This window comes from Pseudophryne corroboree, chromosome 1, assembly GCF_028390025.1.
Source record: "Pseudophryne corroboree isolate aPseCor3 chromosome 1, aPseCor3.hap2, whole genome shotgun sequence".
Taxonomy (NCBI): Eukaryota; Metazoa; Chordata; class Amphibia; order Anura; family Myobatrachidae; genus Pseudophryne; species Pseudophryne corroboree.
In genome coordinates, this window is record NC_086444.1 from 812,857,517 (window position 1) to 812,878,432 (window position 20,916).

Genomic DNA, 20,916 nt, shown 5'->3' on the forward strand with positions numbered 1-20,916 from the left:
GACGTTCAACAGCTGTCCCTAGGGGAGGGAACACTCAGGCTGACAAACCGGAGAACTGTACAGCCAAAGTGAACATCCCCAAAGACAAAAATATGAAAACACGTGGCTAGAGGATCAGGTAGCTGCACAACAGACCTGGTCTTCCGAAGCCAGTGTGTCGCGCTGCCCAGGTGGTCGCCACCACCCTAATGGAATATGCGGATAATCGATCTGGCACTGCACTAGTATAGGCCAGGGCTGACCAGATTCTGCTTCCTGGTGACCAGATTTTATGCAGGGAGGGAAGAAGCAGATCCAGCTCTTGGGCGTGTCTGTATCATTGCAGCGGCCATTTCATGCACAGCCTGGTCCGCGTTAACTCCTGTCCATCCTGACCTCTTTCCCAACTCCGGCTGCATTGAGCTCTCTGGTAAGAGGGTCTATGTGTGGTGGGTATTGCTGGGGCAGGTGTGCTTTGTGCACAGGAGTGGCTGTGGAGGTTGGTGGCTTGGTTTGTCCCCTTCATTGTGTGGCAGAGGGAAAGTGGGGCATTTTGCTGGAGCTCCCAATTCCCTCCTCCTCCTCTGAGAGCTTACACTGTAGCCACCCCCCTTCCCCTTACATCTCAGCCATGAAAGCTGGGGAAAGGTGCCACATTTAATACCAGAGCTGCAAATTGGGCACCTTCCTCACACTACACTGCCTGGTGCCATCTGAGACAGGGAAGAGGTGAGCTGCACCTGATTCATCTGACTGGTGCTGTGGGTCCAGACTCTGTCCACATACTGCTCCCCAGCATCCAATGCATCCATAGGGAACTTATAGAAGAACACACAATCTGGACATTGACAGCAAGCATGGAGTACGGAAAGTTAGAGACAGCTATACTAACACTTTTCCTGTGTAATAACAGTGAAAATGCCACCAGCACTGCCTGCCCCAAGCCCTATACTTGCCCCCAGTACTCCTCCAGCTGCTATCTACCCTTACGCCCTCCTTACTCTTAGCACTGCCTACCTCTAACCCCCACTATATCCCCAGTACTGAACCAGCTGCTATCTACCTTTATCCCCTCCCTACCCCCGCACTAACTACCCCTAACCCACTCCTTGCCACCCCAGTATTGCCTCAGCTGCTATCTATCCTTACCCTTTCCATGCCCGCAGTACTGCCCCAACTATTATTTACCCTTACCACCTACCTACTCCTAGTGGTGTCTGCCCCTAACCCCCTCCTTGCCCCAGCTCAATAGCATGGTGTGATGTAGTGTGTTGGGTGGTGGCATACTATGTATTTGCATGCACTGTGGTGTGGCATATTATATATTGGAGGATATGCAGTGTGGCACACTATGAGTTGGTGGCACCGGAGACGGGCACGTATTGGGTCTGATGGCATGTGAGGAAGTCCAAGGGGCATTGAAGGGGCATGAATGGTGTTCTATAGAAGTTTTCATATATTTTGGTTGCAGCAGATAGTTTGGCTCCTAAACTTTTAAGCTGGCTCCAAGATTTTGAAAAGATTTGTCGAGCCCCGATATAGGCTCGAGTGATGACCGAGCTGATCCAACGTGCAATAGTCTGCTTTGTAGCTGGCCAACTGTGTTTATGTGTGTCGTAAAGAAAAGGCAGAGAATCTGTGTGGCAGACAGAAGAAGTCTTGTGCAAGTAAATTCACGGAGCTCGGATTACATCTAGCAGAGCCAGATCATCCCGTTCCCGGGAAGTCGATGGAGGAAAAACCAGAAAACTAATTTCTTTGTTTAAGTGGAAAACCGAAACAACTCTCAACTGGAACGTAGGAACCAAATAGAGAACCGCTCTATCGTCATGGAAGACAAGAAAAGGCGGCTTACAAGACAAAGTCCCTAGCTCTGCGTGTTTCCGAGTTGAGGCAATAGCCATAAGGAAGACCAGTTTCCAAATAACGAATTGAAGATCCAATGGAGCCTGCTTGAGAGCATATAGGACCAGATTAAGCTCCCACAGTGCTACTGTTGGACAAAACAGTGGCTGAAAACACATCACACCCTGTAAAAAGGTTCAGACATCTGGAAGAAGGGCCAAACTCCTTTGGAAATGAATTGACAGGGACAAAATCTGTAATTTCAAAGTTTTAAACTGGCTTCCAAACCGCTCTGAAGGAAGGCCAAAAACCAAGAGAGGCAAAACATGGACGTATGAACCCATCTTTGTTTACACCACAAGATGTAGGGTTTCCATATCCTGCGGTAATTGCATGACAAAAATAAGATTTTACTTACCGGTAAATCTATTTCTCGTAGTCCGTAGTGGATGCTGGGGACTCCGTAAGGACCATGGGGAATAGACGGGCTCCGCAGGAGACATGGGCACTTTAAGAAGAATTTATATTCTGGTGTGCTCTGGCTCCTCCCTCTATGTCCCTCCTCCAGACCTCAGTTAGAGAAACTGTGCCCGGAAGAGCTGACAGTACAAGGAAAGGATTTTGATAATCCAGGGCAAGATACATACCAGCCACACCAATCACACCGTATAACTTGTGATAACCTTACCCAGTTAACAGTATGAACAACAACAGAGCATCAGTTCAACCCTGATGCAACTATAACATAACCCTTATTTAAGCAATAACTATATACAAGCATTGCAGAAGAAGTCCGCACTTGGGACGGGCGCCCAGCATCCACTACGGACTACGAGAAATAGATTTACCGGTAAGTAAAATCTTGTTTTCTCTAACGTCCTAGTGGATGCTGGGGACTCCGTAAGGACCATGGGGATTATACCAAAGCTCCCAAACGGGCGGGAGAGTGCGGATGACTCTGCAGCACCGATTGAGCAAACACAAGGTCCTCCTCAGCCAGGGTATCAAACTTGTAGAACTTTGCAAAAGTGTTTAAACCCGACCAAGTAGCCGCTCGGCAAAGCTGTAATGCCGAGACCCCTCGGGCAGCCGCCCAAGAAGAGCCCACCTTCCTTGTGGAATGGGCTTTTACTGATTTTGGCAGCGGCAATCCAGCCGTAGAATGAGCCTGCTGAATCGTGTTACAGATCCAGCGAGCAATAGTTTGCTTTGAAGCAGGAGCACCCAGCTTGTTGGATGCATACAGGATAAACAGTTTTCCTGACTCTAGCCGTTCTGGCTACATAAACCTTCAAAGCCCTGACCACGTCCAGTAACTCGGAATCCTCCAAGTCACGAGTAGCCACAGGCACCACAATAGGTTGGTTAATATGAAAAGATGACACCACTTTTGGCAGAAATTGTGGACGGGTCCGCAATTCGCTCTATCCATATGGAAAACCAGATAGGGACTTTTATGTGACAAAGCCGCTAATTTTGACACACGCCTAGCCGAAGCCAAGGCTAATAGCATGACCACCTTCCACGTGAGATATTTTAACTCCACGGTTTTAAGTGGTTCAAACCAGTGTGATTTCAGGAAACTCAACACCACGTTAAGATCCCAAGGTGCCACTGGAGGCACAAAAGGGGGCTGAAAATGCAGCACTCCCTTTACAAACGTCTGAACTTCAGGTAGAGAAGCCAGTTCTTTTTGAAAGAAAATGGACAGGGCCGAAATCTGGACCTTATTGGAACCCAATTTTAGGCCCAAAGTCACTCCCGACTGTAGGAAGTGAAGAAAACGGCCCAGCTGGAATTCCTCCGTAGGGGCATTCCTGGCCTCACACCAAGCAACATATTTTCGCCATATACGGTGATAATGTTGAGCCGTCACGTCCTTCCTAGCGTAGGAATAACCTCATCCGGAATGCCTTTTTCTGCTAGGATCCGGCGTTCAACCGCCATGCCGTCAAACGCAGCCGCGGTAAGTCTTGGAACAGACAGGACCCCTGTTGTAACAAGTCCTGTCTTAGAGGCAGAGGCCACGGGTCCTCTGTGAGCATTTCTTGCAGATCTTGATAGCAAGTCCTTCTTGGCCAATCCGGAACAATGAGTATTGTTCTCACTCCTCTTTTTCTTATGATTCTCAACACCTTGGGTATGAGAGGAAGAGGAGGAAATACATAGACCGACTGGAACACTCACGGTGTCACCAGTGCGTCCACAGCTATCGCCTGAGGGTCTCTTGACCTGGCGCAATACCTCTGTAGCTTTTTGTTGAGGCGGGATGCCATCATGTCCACCTGTGGCAGTTCCCACCGACATGCAATCTGCGTGTAGACTTCTTGATGAAGTCCCCACTCTCCCGGGTGGAGGTCGTGTCTGCTGAGGAAGTCTGCTTCCCAGTTGTCCACTCCCGGAATGAACACTGCTGACAGTGCGCTTACGTGATTCTCCGCCCAGCGAAGAATTCTGGTGGCTTCCACCATCGCCACCCTGCTCCTTGTGCCGCCTTGGCGATTTACATGAGCCACTGCGGTGATGTTGTCGGACTGAATCAGAACCGGTTGGTCGCGAAGCAGGGTCTCCGCTTGACGTAGGGCGTTGTATATGGCCCTTAGTTCCAGGATGTTGATGTGAAGGCAAGTCTCCTGACTTGACCACAGACCTTGGAAATTTCTTCCCTGTGTGACTGACCCCCACTCTCGGAGGCTTGCATCCGTGGTCACCAGGACCCAGTCCTGAATGCCGAATCTGCGGCCCTCGAGAAGGTGAGCACTCTGCAGGAACCACAGGAGAGACACCCTGGCCCTGAGGGATAGGGTGATTAACCGATGCATGTGAAGATGTGATCCGGACCATTTGTCCAGTAAGTCCCATTGAAAGGTCCTCGCATGGAACCTGCCGAAGGGAATGGCCTCGTATGATGCCACCATCTTTCCCAGGACTCGCGTGCAGTGATGCACCGACACCTGTTTTGGTTTTAATAGGTTTCTGACCAGTGTCATGAGTTCCTGAGCTTTCTCCATCGGGAGATAAACCCTTTTCTGGTCTGTGTCCAGAATCATGCCCAGGAAAGGCAGACGAGTTGTAGGAATCAGCTGCGACTTTGGAATATTTAGAATCCAGCCGTGTTGTCGTAACACTTCCAGAGAGCGTGCTACGCTGATCAGCAACTGCTCTCTTGACCTCGCTTTTATGAGGAGATCGTCCAAGTATGGGATAATTGTGACCCCTTGCTTCCGCAGGAGTACCATCATTTCCGCCATTACCTTGGTAAATATTCTCGGTGCCGTGGAGAGACCAAACGGCAACGTCTGAAATTGGTAATGACAATCCTGTACCACAAATCTGAGGTACGCCTGATGAGGTGGATAAATGGGGACATGAAGGTATGCATCCTTTATGTCCAGAGACACCATAAAATCCCCACCTTCCAGGCTTGCGATGACCGCTCTGAGCGATTCCATCTTGAACTTGAACCTTTTCAGGTATATGTTCAGGGATTTTAAATTCAATATGGGTCTGACTGAACCGTCCGGTTTCGGTACTACAAACATGGTCGAATAATAACCCCTTCCTTGTTGAAGGAGGGGAACCTTGACCACCACCTGTTGAAGATACAATTTGTGAATTGCAGTTAACACTATTTCCCTCTCGAGGGGGGAAGCTGGCAGGGCCGATTTGAGGTATCGGTGAGGGGGCATCTCTTCGAATTCCAGCTTGTATCCCTGAGACACAATATCTATTGCCCAGGGATCCAACTGGGAGTAAACCCACTTGTGGTTGAAATTTCGGAGACGCGCCCCCACCGGGCCTAGCTCCGCCTGTGGAGCCCCAGCGTCATGCGGTGGATTTTGCGGAAGCCGGGGAGGACTTCTGTTCCTGGGAACTAGCTGTGTTGTGCAGCTTCTTTCCTCTGCCCCTGCCCCTGGCAAGAAAGGACGCACCTCGGACTTTCTTGCCTCTTTGTGCTCAAAAGAACTGCTTTGGTAATACGGTGCTTTCTTAGGTTGTGAGAAAACATATGGCAAAAAATTTGACTTTCCAGCAGTAGCTGTGGAGACCAGGTCCGAGAGACCCTCCCCAAACAATTCCTCACCCTTGTAAGGCAAAACCTCCATGTGCCTTTTTGAGTCGGCATCACCTGTCCATTGCCGAGTCCACCGGACCCTTCTGGCAGAAATTGACATAGCATTTATTCTAGAACCCAGTAGACTAATTTCTCTTTGAGCATCTCTCATATAAAAGGACAGCGTCTTTTATATGCCCCAGGGTCATTAATATAGTATCCTTGTCTAAGGTATCAAGTTCCTCAGACAGGGTGTCTGTCCATGCTGCTACAGCACTACACACCCAGGCCGACGCGATCGCTGGCCTCAGTAAGGTACCTGAATGCGTATAAATGGACTTCAGGGTACCCTCTTGCTTTCTATCCGCAGCATCTTTGAGGGTGGCCGTATCCTGTGACGGCAGGGCTACCCTCTTGGATAAGCGTGTTAGAGCTTTGTCCACCCTAGGGGAGGATTCCCAGCGTAACCTGTCCGTTGGCGGGAAAGGGTACGCCATAAGCATCCGTTTGGAAATCTGCAGTTTTTTTATCTGGAGATTCCCAAGCCTTTTCACATAACTCATTTAGCTCGTGTGAAGGCGGAAAGGTCACCACCTGCCTTTTTTCCCCATACATATGAACCCTCTTGTCAGGGACTGGGGTTTCCTCTGTGATGTGCAACACATCCTTAATTGCTATAATCATATAACGGATGGATTTAGCCAATTTAGGCTGTAACTTTGCATCATCGTAATCGACACTGGAGTCAGAATCCATGTCGGTATCTGTGTCAACAATTTGGGATAGTGGGCGCTTCTGAGACCCTGACGGCCTCTGCGACATAGGATCAGGCACGGGCTGAGACCCTGACTGTCCTAAGGCTTCAGCTTTATCCAACCTTTTATGCAAGAAATTAACATTATCATTTAAAACCTTCCACATATCCATCCAATCAGGTGTCGGTGCCGTCGGCGGAGACACCACATTCATTTGCTCCCGCTCTGTTTCCACATAGCCTTCCTCCTCGTCAAACATGTCGACACAAGCGTACCGACACACCACACACACAGGGAATGCTCTTTTTGAAGACAGTTCCCCCACAAGGCTCTTTGGAGAGACAGAGAGAGAGTATGCCAGCACACACCCCAGCGCTATATAACCCAGGAATAACACAGTAACTTAATGTTAACCCAGTAGCCGCTGTTTATATTGATTTTTGCGCCTAATTATGTGCCCCCCCTCTCTTTTTACCCTCTTCTACCGTGTATCTGCAGGGGAGAGCCTGGGGAGCTTCCTCTCAGCTGAGCTGTGGAGAAAAAATGGCGCTGGTGAGTGCTGAGGAAGAAGCCCCGCCCCCTCAGCGGCGGGCTTCTGTCCCGCTTCAATGTACAATTTTTGGCGGGGGCTCATACATATATACAGTGCCCAACTGTATATATGTGTACTTTTTGCCAAAGAGGTCCCAATTGCTGCCCAGGGCGCCCCCCCCCTGCGCCCTGCACCCTTACAGTGACCGGAGTATGTGAGGTGTGTGTGGGAGCAATGGCGCACAGCTGCAGTGCTGTGCGCTACCTCAGTGAAGTCTGGAGTCTTCTGCCGCCGATTTCGATGTCGTCTTGCTTCTTATGCTCACCCGGCTTCTGTCTTCCGGCTCTGCGAGGGGGGCGGCGGCGCGGCTCTGGGATCGGACGACGAGGGTGAGATCCTGTGTACGATCCCCCTGGAGCTAATGGTGTCCAGTAGCCTAAGAAGCAGGACCTATCTTCAGAGAGTAGGGCTGCTTCTCTCCCCTCTGTCCCACGATGCAGGGAGTCTGTTGCCAGCAGAGCTCCCTGAAAATAAAAAACCTAACAAAATACTTTCTTACAGCAAGCTCAGGAGAGCTCACTGAACAGCACCCAGCTCGTCCGGGCACAGATTCAAACTGAGGTCTGGAGGAGGGACATAGAGGGAGGAGCCAGAGCACACCAGAATATAAATTATTTCTTAAAGTGCCCATGTCTCCTGCGGAGCCCGTCTATTCCCCATGGTCCTTACGGAGTCCCCAGCATCCACTAGGATGTTAGAGAAAACAGTTTCCTGGATCGTAACATAGTAGACACTACAGAGGGAGAAAACCATTTAGCTTTCAAAAGCCAGGCTATTAAAGCCAACCAGGGAAGGTCCATGTGTAGAAATGATCCTTGTTGTAGCAAGCCTGGTGTAACACTCTACCTGGGACCTGTCAACATTTTAAAATGTTAACATACCATGTCCTGCGAGGCCAGTCAGACCGGAGCCACTAGGATTAACATCACCTCTTGATCCTTGATGTGCTTGTAAGCACTCACAAGCAGAGCCACCTCCCCTCATATGCTTCAATCTCTCAGACTACTTCCTACTCCCTCCAATGGCACTTAACCTTCGGTTTCTGCCACCCTGATGAAAATAAGAATTTACTCACCGGTAATTCTATTTCTCGTAGTCCGTAGTGGATGCTGGGGACTCCGTAAGGACCATGGGGAATAGACGGGCTCCGCAGGAGACTGGGCACTCTAAAGAAAGATTCAGGACTATCTGGTGTGCACTGGCTCCTCCCCCTATGACCCTCTTCCAAGCCTCAGATAGGAACTGTGCCCGGAAGAGCTGACACAATAAGGAAGGATTTTTGAATCCCGGGTAAGACTCATACCAGCCACACCAATCACACCATATAACTCGTGATAGGAACCCCGGTTAACAGTATGATAACAATGGAGCCTCTGAACCGATGGCTCGCAATAACAACCCGATTATAGTAACAATAACTATTTACAAGTATTGCAGACAATCCGCACTTGGGATGGGCGCCCAGCATCCACTACGGACTACGAGAAATAGAATTACCGGAGAGTAAATTCTTATTTTCTCTGACGTCCTAGTGGATGCTGGGGACTCCGTAAGGACCATGGGGATTATACCAAAGCTCCCAAACGGGCGGGAGAGTGCGGATGACTCTGCAGCACCGAATGAGAGAACTCCAGGTCCTCCTCAGCCAGGGTATCAAATTTGTAGAATTTTGCAAACGTGTTTGCCCCTGACCAAGTAGCAGCTCGGCAAAGTTGTAAAGCAGAGACCCCTCGGGCAGCCGCCCAAGATGAGCCCACCTTCCTTGTGGAATGGGCTTTCACTGATTTAGGCTGCGGTAATCCCACCGCAGAATGCGCCAGCTGAATAGTGCTACAAATCCAGCGCGCGATAGACTGCTTAGAAGCAGGAGCACCCAGCTTGTTGGGTGCATACAGGATAAACAGCGAGTCAGTCTTCCTGACTCCAGCCGTCCTGGAAACATACATTTTCAGGGCCCTGACTACGTCCAGTAACTTGGAATCCTCCAAGTCCCTAGTAGCCGCAGGCACCACAATAGGTTGGTTCAAGTGAAAAGCTGAGACCACCTTCGGGAGAAACTGATTCCTCAACTCTGCCCTATCCATATGGAAAATCAGATGACTTTTACAAGACAAAGCCGCCAATTCTGATACTCGCCTGGCCGAAGCCAGGGCCAACAACATGACCACTTTCCACGTGAGATATTTCAAATCCACAGTCTTAAGTGGCTCGAACCAATGTGATTTCAGGAATTCCAAAACCACATTGAGATCCCAAGGTGCCACTGGGGCCACAAAAGGAGGCTGAATATGCAGAACTCCTTTGACAAACGTCTGAACTTCAGGCAGTGAAGCCAGTTCTTTTTGGAAGAAAATCGACAGAGCCGAAATCTGGACCTTAATGGACCCCAATTTGAGGCCCAACGTCACCCCTGCTTGCAGGAAATGCAGGAATCGACCCAGCTGAAATTCCACCGCCGGGGCCTTCTTGGCCTCACACCAAGCAACATATTTTCGCCAAATGCGGTGATAATGTTTTGCGGTGACATCCTTCCTGGCTTTGATCAGGGTAGGGATGACTTCCTCCGGAATGCCCTTTTCCTTTAAGATCCGGTGTTCAACCGCCGTGCCGTCAAACGTAGCCGCGGTAAGTCTTGGAACAGACAGGGTCCCTGCTGCAGCAGGTCTTGTCTGAGCGGCAGAGGCCAAGGGTCCTCTGCAAGCATCTCTTGAAGTTCCGGGTACCAAGCTCTTCTTGGCCAATCCGGAACCAAGAGTATAGTTTTCACTCCTCGCTTTCTTATTATTCTCAGTACCTTGGGAATGAGAGGCAGAGGAGGAAACACATAAACCGACTGGTACACCCACGGTGTCACTAGAGCGTCCACAGCGATCGCCTGAGGGTCCCTTGACCTGGCGCAATATCTTTTCAACTTTTTGTTGAGGCGGGACGCCATCATGTCCACCTGTGGTCTTTCCCAACGGTCTACCAGCATTTGGAAGACTTCTGGATGAAGTCCCCATTCTCCCGGGTGGAGGTCGTGCCTGCTGAGGAAGTCTGCTTCCCAGTTGTCCACTCCCGGAATGAACACTGCTGTCAGTGCCAACACATGATTCTCTGCCCATCGGAGAATCTTTGTGGCTTCTGCCATCGCCATCCTGCTTCTTGTGCCGCACTGTCTGTTTACATGGGCGACCGCCGTGATGTTGTCTGATTGGATCAGTACAGGCTGGTTCTGAAGCAGGGGCCTTGCTTGGCTTAGGGCATTGTAAATGGCCCTTAGCTCCAGAATATTTATGTGAAGCGAAATCTCCCGATTTGACCACAGTCCTTGGAAATTTCTTCCCTGTGTGACTGCACCCCAGCCCCGAAGGCTGGCATCCGTGGTCACCAGGACCCAGTCCTGTATTCCGAATCTGCGGCCCTCTAGTAGATGAGCCCTCTGCAGCCACCACAGCAGCGACACCTTGGTCCTTGCCGACAGGGTTATCCGCTGTTGCATCTGGAGATGGGACCCGGACCATTTGTCCAACAGGTCCCACTGGAACATCCTTGCGTGGAACCTTCCGAATGGGATTGCTTCGTACGAAGCTACCATTTTTCCCAGGACTCGTGTGCATTGATGTACCGACACCTGTCCTGGTTTTAGGATGTCTCTGACTAGAGATGACAACTCCTCGGCTTTTTCCACTGGAAGAAACACTCTTTTCTGGTCTGTTTCCAGAATCATTCCCAGGAACAGAAGACGTGTCGTCGGGACCAGCTGTGACTTTGGAATATTGAGAATCCAGCCGTGCTGTTGTAGCACTTCCCGAGAAAGTGCTACCCCCACTACCAACTGTTCTCTGGACCTCGCCTTTATCAGGAGATCGTCCAAGTATGGGATAATTAAAACTCCCTTCTTGCGAAGGAGTATCATCATTTCGGCCATTACCTTGGTAAAGACCCTCGGTGCCGTGGATAACCCAAACGGCAGCGTCTGGAACTGATAGTGACAGTCCTGTACCACAAATCTGAGGTACTCCTGGTGCGGAGGGTAAATAGGGACATGCAGGTACGCATCCTTGATGTCCAGGGAGACCATGTAATCCCCCTCGTCCAGGCTCGCAATAACCGCCCTGAGCGATTCCATCTTGAACTTGAACCTTTTGATATAAGTGTTCAAGGCTTTTAAATTTAAGATGGGTCTCACCGAACCGTCCGGTTTCGGTACCACAAACATTGTGGAATAGTAACCCTTTCCCTGTTGAAGGAGGGGTACCTTGACAATCACTTTCTGTGAATATAGTTTTTGAATAGCCACCAACACTGCCTCCCTGGCAGAGGGAGTTGCCGGTAAGGCAGATTTAAGGAAACGGCAGGGGAGAGACGTCTCGAATTCCAGCCTGTACCCCTGAGACACTACTTGAAGGACCCAGGGATCCACCTGTTAGAGAGCCCACTGTGTGCTGAAATTCCTGAGACGGGCCCCCACCGTACCCGGGTCCGCCTGAGCAGCCCCAGCGTCATGCTGTGGACTTACCGGACGCAGGGGAGGACTTCTGCTCTTGGGAACTAGCTGTGTGCTGCAGCTTTTTCCCCCTACCTCTGCCCCTCGGCAGAAAGGATGAGCCTCTAGCCCTCTTATTTTTCTGGGGCCGAAAGGACTGTACCTGATAATACGGTGCTTTCTTTTGCTGTGGGGTAGCCTGTGGCAAAAAGGTCGATTTCCCAGCAGTAGCTGTGGAAACGAGGTCTGACAGACCATCCCCAAAAAGTTCCATCCCTTTATAGGGCAAAACTTCCATGTGCCGCTTCGAGTCGGCATCGCCTGACCATTGCCGAGTCCATAACCCCCTTCTGGCGGCAATGGACATAGCGCTTATTTTTGATGCCAGCCGGCAAATATCCCTCTGTGCATCACGCATGTATAAGACGGCGTCTTTTATATGCTCTATCGTCAGCAAAATATTGTCCCTATCCATGGTATCAATGTTATCCGACAGGGAATCTGACCACGCAGCTGCAGCACTGCACATCCAAGCCGGTGCAATAGCGGGTCTCAATATAATGCCGGTGTGTGTGTATATAGCTTTAAGGGTATGTTCCTGCTTTCTATCAGCAGGTTCCTTTAGGGCGGCCGTATCCGGAGACGGTAGTGCCACCTTTTTTGATAAGCGTGTCAGCACTTTATCTACCCTAGGGGGTGTTTCCCAACGTGACCTATCCTCTGGCGGGAAAGGGTACGCTGCCAATAACCGTTTAGAAACTATTAATTTCTTATCTGGGGAAGACCACGCTTCCTCACACACCTCATTTAATTCCTCAGATGCAGGAAAAACTACTGGTAGTTTTTTCTCACCAAACATAATACCCTTTTTTGTGGTACCTGGGGTATTATCAGAAATGTGTAATACATTTTTCATTGCCTCAATCATATAACGGGTGGACCTATTGGAGGGTACACTAGTCTCATCGTCGTCGACACTGGAGTCGGTATCCGTGTCGACATCTGTATCTGTCCTCTGAGGTAGCGGGCGTTTTACAGCCCCTGATGACATTTGAGACGCTTGGACAGGCACAAGCTGAGAAGCCGGCTGTCCTATGTCGTCAAACCTTTTATGTAAGGAGCTGACACTGTCACGTAATTCCTTCCATAAGTCCATCCACACAGGTGTCGACCCCGCAGGGGGTGACATCACATTCACAGGCATTTGCTCCGCCTCCACATCATTATCCTCATCATACATGTCGACACAGCAGTACCGACACACAGCACACACACAGGGAATGCTCTGACAGAGGACAGGACCCCACAAAGCCCTTTGGGGAGACAGAGGGAGAGTATGCCAGCACACACCAGAGCGCTATATATCACAGGGATATCACCTTATAAAAGTGATTTCCCTTATAGCTGCATATATATTGTATACTGCGCCTAAATTGTGCCCCCCCTCTCTTTTTTACCCTTTCTGTAGTGCAGGACTGCAGGGGAGAGCCAGGGAGCGATCCTTCCAGCGAAGCTGTGAGGGAAAATGGCGTCAGTGTGCTGAGGGAGAAGGCTCCGCCCCTTTTTCGGCGGGCTTTCTCCCGCTATTTTAAAACGTCTGGCAGGGGTTAATTTACACCTATATAGCCCCTGGGGCTATATATGGTGTTAGTTTGCCAGCCAAGGTGTATATTATTGCTTCTCAGGGCGCCCCCCCCCCCCCCCAGCGCCCTGCACCCATCAGTGACCCAAGTGTGTGGTGTGCATGAGGAGCAATGGTGCACAGCTGCAGTGCTGTGCGCTACCTTGGAGGAAGACAGAAGTCTTCAGCCGCCGATTTTCCGGACCTTCTTGCTTCTGGCTCTGTAAGGGGGACGGCGGCGCGGCTCCGGGAACGGACGACGAGGTCGGGTCCTGTGTTCGATCCCTCTGGAGCTAATGGTGTCCAGTAGCCTAAGAAGCCCAAGCTACCACCAGTTAGGTAGGTTCGCTTCTTCTCCCCTTAGTCCCTCGCTGCAGTGAGCCTGTTGCCAGCAGGTCTCACTGTAAAATAAAAAACCTAAACTATACTTTCTTTCTAGGAGCTCAGGAGAGCCCCTAGTGTGCATCCAGCTCGGCCGGGCACAGAAATCTAACTGGGGCTTGGAGGAGGGTCATAGGGGGAGGAGCCAGTGCACACCAGATAGTCCTGAATCTTTCTTTAGAGTGCCCAGTCTCCTGCGGAGCCCGTCTATTCCCCATGGTCCTTACGGAGTCCCCAGCATCCACTAGGACGTCAGAGAAACAATGTTTACAGTATATACCATGTAATTGCCCTACATAGTCTTGTTCTGTAAGTCATTGTTTTCTTGTTTTGCTCATTTATTTGTGTATTTTGTTAGGCACTGTGGAACCCTTGTGAGCCCATATAAAATAGGATTTTAATACCTACCGGTAAATCCTTTTCTCTTAGTCCGTAGAGGATGCTGGGGTCACATCAAGAACCATGGTGTATAGACGGGATCCACAGGAGACATGGGCACTTTAAGACTTTCAAAGGGGTGTGAACTGGCTCCTCCCTCTATGCCCCTCCTCCAGACTCCAGTTAAAGGAACTGTGCCCAGGGAGACGGACATTTAGAGGAAAAGGATTTATTGTTAAACGAAGGTGAGATACATACCAGCTCACACCTCAAGCACGCCGTACAACATGGCATTTAACACAATGCAAGTCAACGGCATAAACATCATCAGCAACAGGCTGACTATAAACGTAACACAACATGTGTGTAACCACAACTAATAACTGCAGATACAGTACGCACTGGGACGGGCGCCCAGCATCCTCTACGGACTAAGAGAAAAGGATTTACCGGTAGGTATTAAATTCCTATTTTCTCATACATCCTAGAAGATGCTGGGGTCACATCAAGAACCATGGGGTTATACCAAAGCTCCAGAACGGGCGGGAGAGTGCGGATGACTCTGCAGCACCGATAGACCAAACATGAGGTCCTCATTAGCCAGGGTATCAAACTTGTAGAACTTCGCAAAGGTGTTTGAACCCGACCAAGTAGCCGCTCGGCAAAGTTGTAATGCCGAGACCCCCCGGGCAGCCGCCCAGGACGAGCCCACCTTTCTGGTAGAATGGGCCTTCACCGATTTCGGTAACTGCAATCCAGCCGTAGAATTAGCCTGCTGAATCGTATGACAGATCCAGCGCGCAATAGTCTGCTTGGAAGCAGGAGCCCCAATTTTATTGTGAGCATACAGGACAAACAGTCTCTGTTTTCCTAAACTGAGCCGTTCTGGCGACATAAATTTTCAAAGCTCTTACTACATCGAGAAACTTCGATTCCAGCAAGGCGTCAGTAGCCACTGGCACCACACGTTAAGATCCCATGGTGCCACAGGGGGCACAAAGGGAGGTTGGATGTGCAACACGCCTTTCACAAAGGTCTGAATTTCTGGAAGGGAGGCCAATTGTTTTTGAAAGAAAACCGATAAAGCTGAAATTTGAACTTTAATTGAGCCCAACTTTAGGCCCGCATCCACACCGGCTTGTAGAAAATGGAGAAAACGTCCTAACTGAAATTCTTCCGTAGGAGCCTTTACACCAAGACACGTATTTTCTCCAAATACGGTGGTAATGTTTAGACGTTACTCCCTTCCTGGCCTGTATAAGAGTGGGGATAACTTCCTCGGGAATACCCTTTCGGGCTAGGATCTGGCGTTTAACCTCCAAGCCGTCAAACGAAGTCGCGGTAAGTCTTGGAACAGACACGGCCCCTGCTGTAACAGATCCTCCCTCAGAGGAAGAGGCCAGGGATCTCCTACGAGTAATTCCTGAAGATCCGGATACCAAGCCCTTCTTGGCCAGTCTAGAACAATGAGGATCGCTCCAACATTTGTTCTTCTTATGATCTTTATCACTTTTGGAATGAGTGGAAGCGGAGGAAACACGTACACCGACTGAAACACCCACGGTGTCACTAGGGCATCCACTGCTATTGCTTGAGGGTCCCTTGACTTGGAACAATATCTCTGAAGTTTCTTGTTGAGGCGAGACGCCATCATGTCTATTTGAGGAATTCCCCAAAGACTTGTTACTTCTGCAAAGACCTCTTGATGAAGACCCCACTCTCCTGGATGGAGATCGTGTCTGCTGAGGAAGTCTGCTTCCGAGTTGTCCACTCATGGAATGAAGATCGCTGACAGAGCGCTTGTATGCCTTTCCGCCCAACGAAGCACCTTTGTGGCCTCTGCCATTGCCACTCTGCTCTTTGTTCCGCCATGGCAGTTTATGTACGCTACTGCTGTTATGTTGTCCGACTGAATCAAGACGGGTCGATTGCGAAGATGTTCCGCTTGCAGAAGGCCATTGTGAATGGCCCTTAACTCCAGAACGTTTATGTGTAGACACATTTCCTGGCTTGACCATCTTCCCTGGAAGCTTTCCCCCTGCGTGACTGCTCCCCAGCCTCGGAGACTCGCATCCGTGGTCACTAAGATCCAGTCCTGGATCCCGAACCTGCGTCCCTCTAGGACGTGAGAGCTGTGCAGCCACCACAGGAGTGATATTCTGGTCTTGGAAGACAGGGTTATCCTTCGGTGCATGTGCAGATGGGACCTGGACCACTTGTCCAACAGGTCCCACTGAAAAACTCTGGCATGGAATCTGCCAAACTGAATGGCCTTGTAGGCCGCCACCATCTTTCCCAGCAACCGAGTGCATTGATGGATCGATACTCTTGCTGGTTTCAGCATTTGTTTTACCAGGTTCTGAATTTCCAGAGCCTTTTCCACTGGAAGAAAGACTCTCTGTAATTCTATGTCCAGAATCATTCCCAAAAACGCCAGCCGTCTTGTCGGAACCAACTGTGATTTTGGCAAGTTTAGGAGCCAACCATGTTGCTGCAGAATTGTCAGGGAAAGCGTAATGTTCTGCATCAATTGGTCCCTGGATCTCGCCTTTATCAGGAGATCGTCCAAGTACGGGATAATCGTGACTCCTTGTTTGTGTAGGAGAACCATCATTTTGGCCATTACTTTGGTGAAAACCCTCGGAGCCGTGGACAGACCAAACGGCAATGTCAGAAATTGGTAATGGCAATCCCGAACTGCAAACCTCAGGTAAGCCTGATGTGGGGGATAAATGGGAACATGCAAGTAGGCATCCTTTATGTCTACTGACACCATAAAATCCCCCTCCTCCAGACTGGAGATCACTGCCCGGAGAGATTCCATCTTGAATTTGATTTTTTTAGGTAGAAATTGAGGGATTTGAGGTTCAGGATTGGTCTGACTGAGCCGTCTGACTTAGGGACCACGAACAGGCTCGAATAAAAGCCTTCTCCCTGTTGTGACGGGGGAACCCTGACAATGACTTGATTGTGACACAATTTTTGTATTGCGGCGCATACCACCTCCCTGTCTGGAAGAGAAGCTGGTAAGGCTGATTTGAAAAATCAGTGAGGGGGGACGTCTTGAAACTCCAGTTTGTACCCTTGGGACACTATTTCTAAAACCCATGGGTCCAAGGCCGAACGAGCCCAGAACTGACTGAAGAGCCTGAGACATGCCCCCACCGGTGCGGACTCCCGCAGAGGAGCCCCAGCGTCATGCGGTGGACTTGGCAGAAGCCGGGGAGGACTTCTGCTCCTGGGAACCGGCTACGGCCGGTGATCGTTTACCTTTTCCCTTTCCTCTCGTAGCAAGGATGGAAGACCCTCGGCCCCTTCTGTATTTATTGGGCCGAAAGGACTGCATCTGATAGTGGTGTGCTTTCTTTTGTGGTGCAGGCACATAAGGTAAAAATGATGACTTACCCGCGGTAGCCATAGATACCAAATCAGCGAGGCCGTCACCAAACAACACACCACCCTTATACGGTAGAGACTCCATAGCTTTCTTAGAGTCAGCATCAGCATTCCATTGATGAATCCACAATGCTCTCCTAGCTGAGACTGCCATGGCATTGGCCCGTGATCCCAAGAGGCCAATATCTCTCACAGCATCCTTTAGGTAGACTGCAGCGTCCCTGATATGACCTAGTGTCAAAATAATGCTATCCCTATCTAGGGTAACCATTTCAGATGACAAGTTATCTGCCCATTTTTCGATAGCACTACTCACCCACGCAGACGCAATGGCTGGTCTGAGTAGCGTACCTGTGGTGACATAAATGGTTTTCAATGTATTTTCCTGCCTACGATCCGCAGGATCCTTTAGGGCTGCCGTGTCAGGGGACGGAAGAGCTACCTTTTTGGACAGCCGTGACAAAGCTTTGTCCACAATGGGTGGTGACTCCCATTTTTCCCTATCCCCAGAGGGAAACGGATACGTCACTACAATCCTTTTGGGAATCTGAAACTTTTTGTCAGGACTTTACCAAACCTTTTCACAAAGCGTGTTCAGTTCATGAGAGGGAGGAAACGTTACCACAGGTTTCTTTCCTTTAAACATACAGACCCTAGTATCAGGAACAGTAGGGTCCTCAGTGATATGTAATACGTCTTTTATAGCCACAATCATGTACTGAATGCTCTTTGCCAGTTTTGGATCTAATCTGGCATAACTATAGTCGACACTTGAGTCAGTGTCCATGTCGGTATCCGTGTCTCTCAGCTGGGCAAATTAACGTTTTTGGGACCCCGAGGGGGTCTGGACTTGAAACAACACATCCTCTACGGATTTCTTCCAAGCCTGGTTCTGAGACTCCCTGTTACTTGTACAGCAGTGTGAGGAAGGACCAGCGTCTCTGCAGCCTGTGTAGAGAAAATGGCGCCAGGCTGTGTGCTAAGCCCCGCCCCTGTAATGGCGCGATTCAGACCCGCTCTTTTTTAAAACTTTTTTATACTGGCGGGATCCGGACAGTGCCCTGGCACTATGTCCGCTCTTGCCAGTCAGTTATTTTGAGGTTAAAATGCTGCCCAGGGCGCCCCCCCCTGCGCCCTGCACCCTGTAGTGCCTCTGAGTGTGGGAGCATGACGCGCAGCGTGGCCGCTCCCACACGGCCGGTACCTCAAAGCCGTCACTGAAGTCTTCTGATCTTCTTCTACTCACCTGTCTTCTGACTTCTGGCTCTGCAAGGGGGTGACGGCGGGCTCTGGGAACGAGCATCTAGGCGTACCTAGCGATCAGACCCCCAGGAGCTAATGGTGTCCTGTAGCCAAAGAAGCGGAGCCTTTAAACTCACAGAAGTAGGTCTGACTTCTCTCCCCTAAGTCCCACGAAGCAGGGAGACTGTTGCCAGCAGTGCTCCCTGAAAATAAAAAACCTAACAAAGTCTTTTCAGAGAAACTCAGTAGAGCTCCTCAGTGTGCATCCAGTCTGCCTGGGCACATATTCTAAACTGGAGTCTGGAGGAGGGGCATAGAGGGAGGAGCCAGTTCACACCCCTTTGAAAGTCTTAAAGTGCCCATGTCTCCTGTGGATCCCGTCTATATCCCATGGTTCTTGATGTGACCCCAGCATCCTCTAGGACGTATGAGAAATAAACAATAATAATAATAGTAATAAAAGTGGGCAGATTTCAAAGGTCTACCAAACAAATGTAATTGTCTGAGGAATAGCTATTAATGCCACAGGAAACAAAAATTGTTAAAGAACAAAATAAATAGTCTGATTTAATTTTAGTCAAATAAAGCTTCTATGTGGCCTACCTGTAAGAATTCATGCCATAAAATAAGTGAGAAGAGACTGAATGATGCAAGATATTTCTGTATCTGTGACATATCACATGAGGTGTAACTTAGAGAGGTTAATAATATATAAATAACAGGGAATATTTAATCGTAATAGGTTCCACAATCTTAGCCTGTAGACGTTGATCCCATTATTATTAGGGACCCAACCGGCAGAACATAGACTGTCAGGCACAAGGGTATTATTAGCACATTAAGAATATTCAGCAGTCAGTGAGCCAAATCCACGCTAATCTGTGATTCTTAATTTTACCTGCTGCTTAATGAACCACCTCAGCGCATGTTGTTCACAGTCCACAAAGCAGAAAGAAAAGGATGGAAAACACTGCAAACCTCAAGAGAAAAAAAAAATACATTTTAGCAATAAGACTTTAATCCGCCAAGACAGGAGAAAAAAATATATATTTCAAAGACAAACAATATGTCAGTGGGTTTAGCTGAACCCTGTGGCTAATTAGAAGCTGCAGTGTCACCTTGGAATTCCACTACTGATCAAAACAATTTTAATATTTACAGGCACCAAGAAATAATCCACAGAATCAAGTAGTTTACTGCCCTGAATTCTGAATGAACAGAAAAATACAAACAAAAATATAATGTACCTAAATGCTGTTTCAAAATATTTAACACAAACCATGATGCTACCCAAAAATATGACGTGGGTTGTGCATATGAACACATTAAAACAGTGTGATATACTCCTCCACAACAGAAGAATAATTCTCCCCTTTAATATGACCCAGTACTACAAAAAGCCAACTGGGTAAACTGCCTGAGGGGGTCATTCTGAGTTGATCGCTCACTAGCTATTTTTTGCAGCGCTGCGATCAGATAGTCGCCGCCTCTAGGGGAGTGTATTTTTGCTTTGCAAGTGTGCGAACGCTTGTATAGCCGAGCAGTACAAAAACAGTTTGTGCAGTTTCTGAATAGGTCTGAACATACTCAGCCGCTACGATCACTTCAGTATGTCTGGTCCCGGAATTGAAGTCAGACACCTGCCCTGCAAACACTTGGACATGCCTGCGTTTTGCCAACCACTCCCTGAAAACGGTCAGTTGACACCCATAAACGCCTTCTTCCTGTCAATCTTCTTGCGATCGGCTGTGCGAATGGATACTTCATTAAATCCATCGCCTAGCAACGATCCACTCTGTACCCGTACGACGCGCCTGTGCATTGCGGTCCATACGCATGCGCAGTTTTGCCAAGTTTTGACCTGATTGCAGCGCTGCAAAAAGTTGCTAGCGAGCAATCAACTCGGAATGACCCCGAGTCCATATGAGTCTGTTAAGACACTTCAATTTAAATGTGAGATATTATTCTACATTCTGCCATTCTGGCACAAAACCATTATGGTAGCGTAATGGTTAGCTTGCAGCCTCACAGCACTGAGGTCTTGGGTTCAATTCCCACTAAAGCAGTGGTTCCCAAACGTTTTTGAGTCACGGTGCCCTAGAGTATCAGAATTTTTTTTCATGGCACCTCTAGGCCAAAAGTTTCTTATAAAGAAATTCAGAAAAATATATATTAAATTAAGTAAATTTTATTCATTTGTCATCC

At 49.2% G+C, this 20,916-nt stretch overlaps 1 protein-coding gene across 5 annotated transcripts in view; it reads right to left on the bottom strand.

Moving 5' to 3' along the window:
- Nucleotides 1–20,916, bottom strand: part of GSTCD (glutathione S-transferase C-terminal domain containing) — a 480,201-nt gene that overhangs the window by 420,851 nt on the left and 38,434 nt on the right. For 2 of the 5 annotated variants that reach the window (XM_063919316.1, XM_063919310.1), the window contains exon 2: nt 19,610–19,689. The exons of 2 other annotated variants lie outside the window; for them this stretch is intronic. The gene's annotated coding sequence lies outside the window, so the exon portion shown is untranslated. The remainder of the gene's footprint in view (nt 1–19,609; nt 19,690–20,916) is intronic. One more of the 5 variants, XM_063919318.1, reaches the window with a different exon arrangement.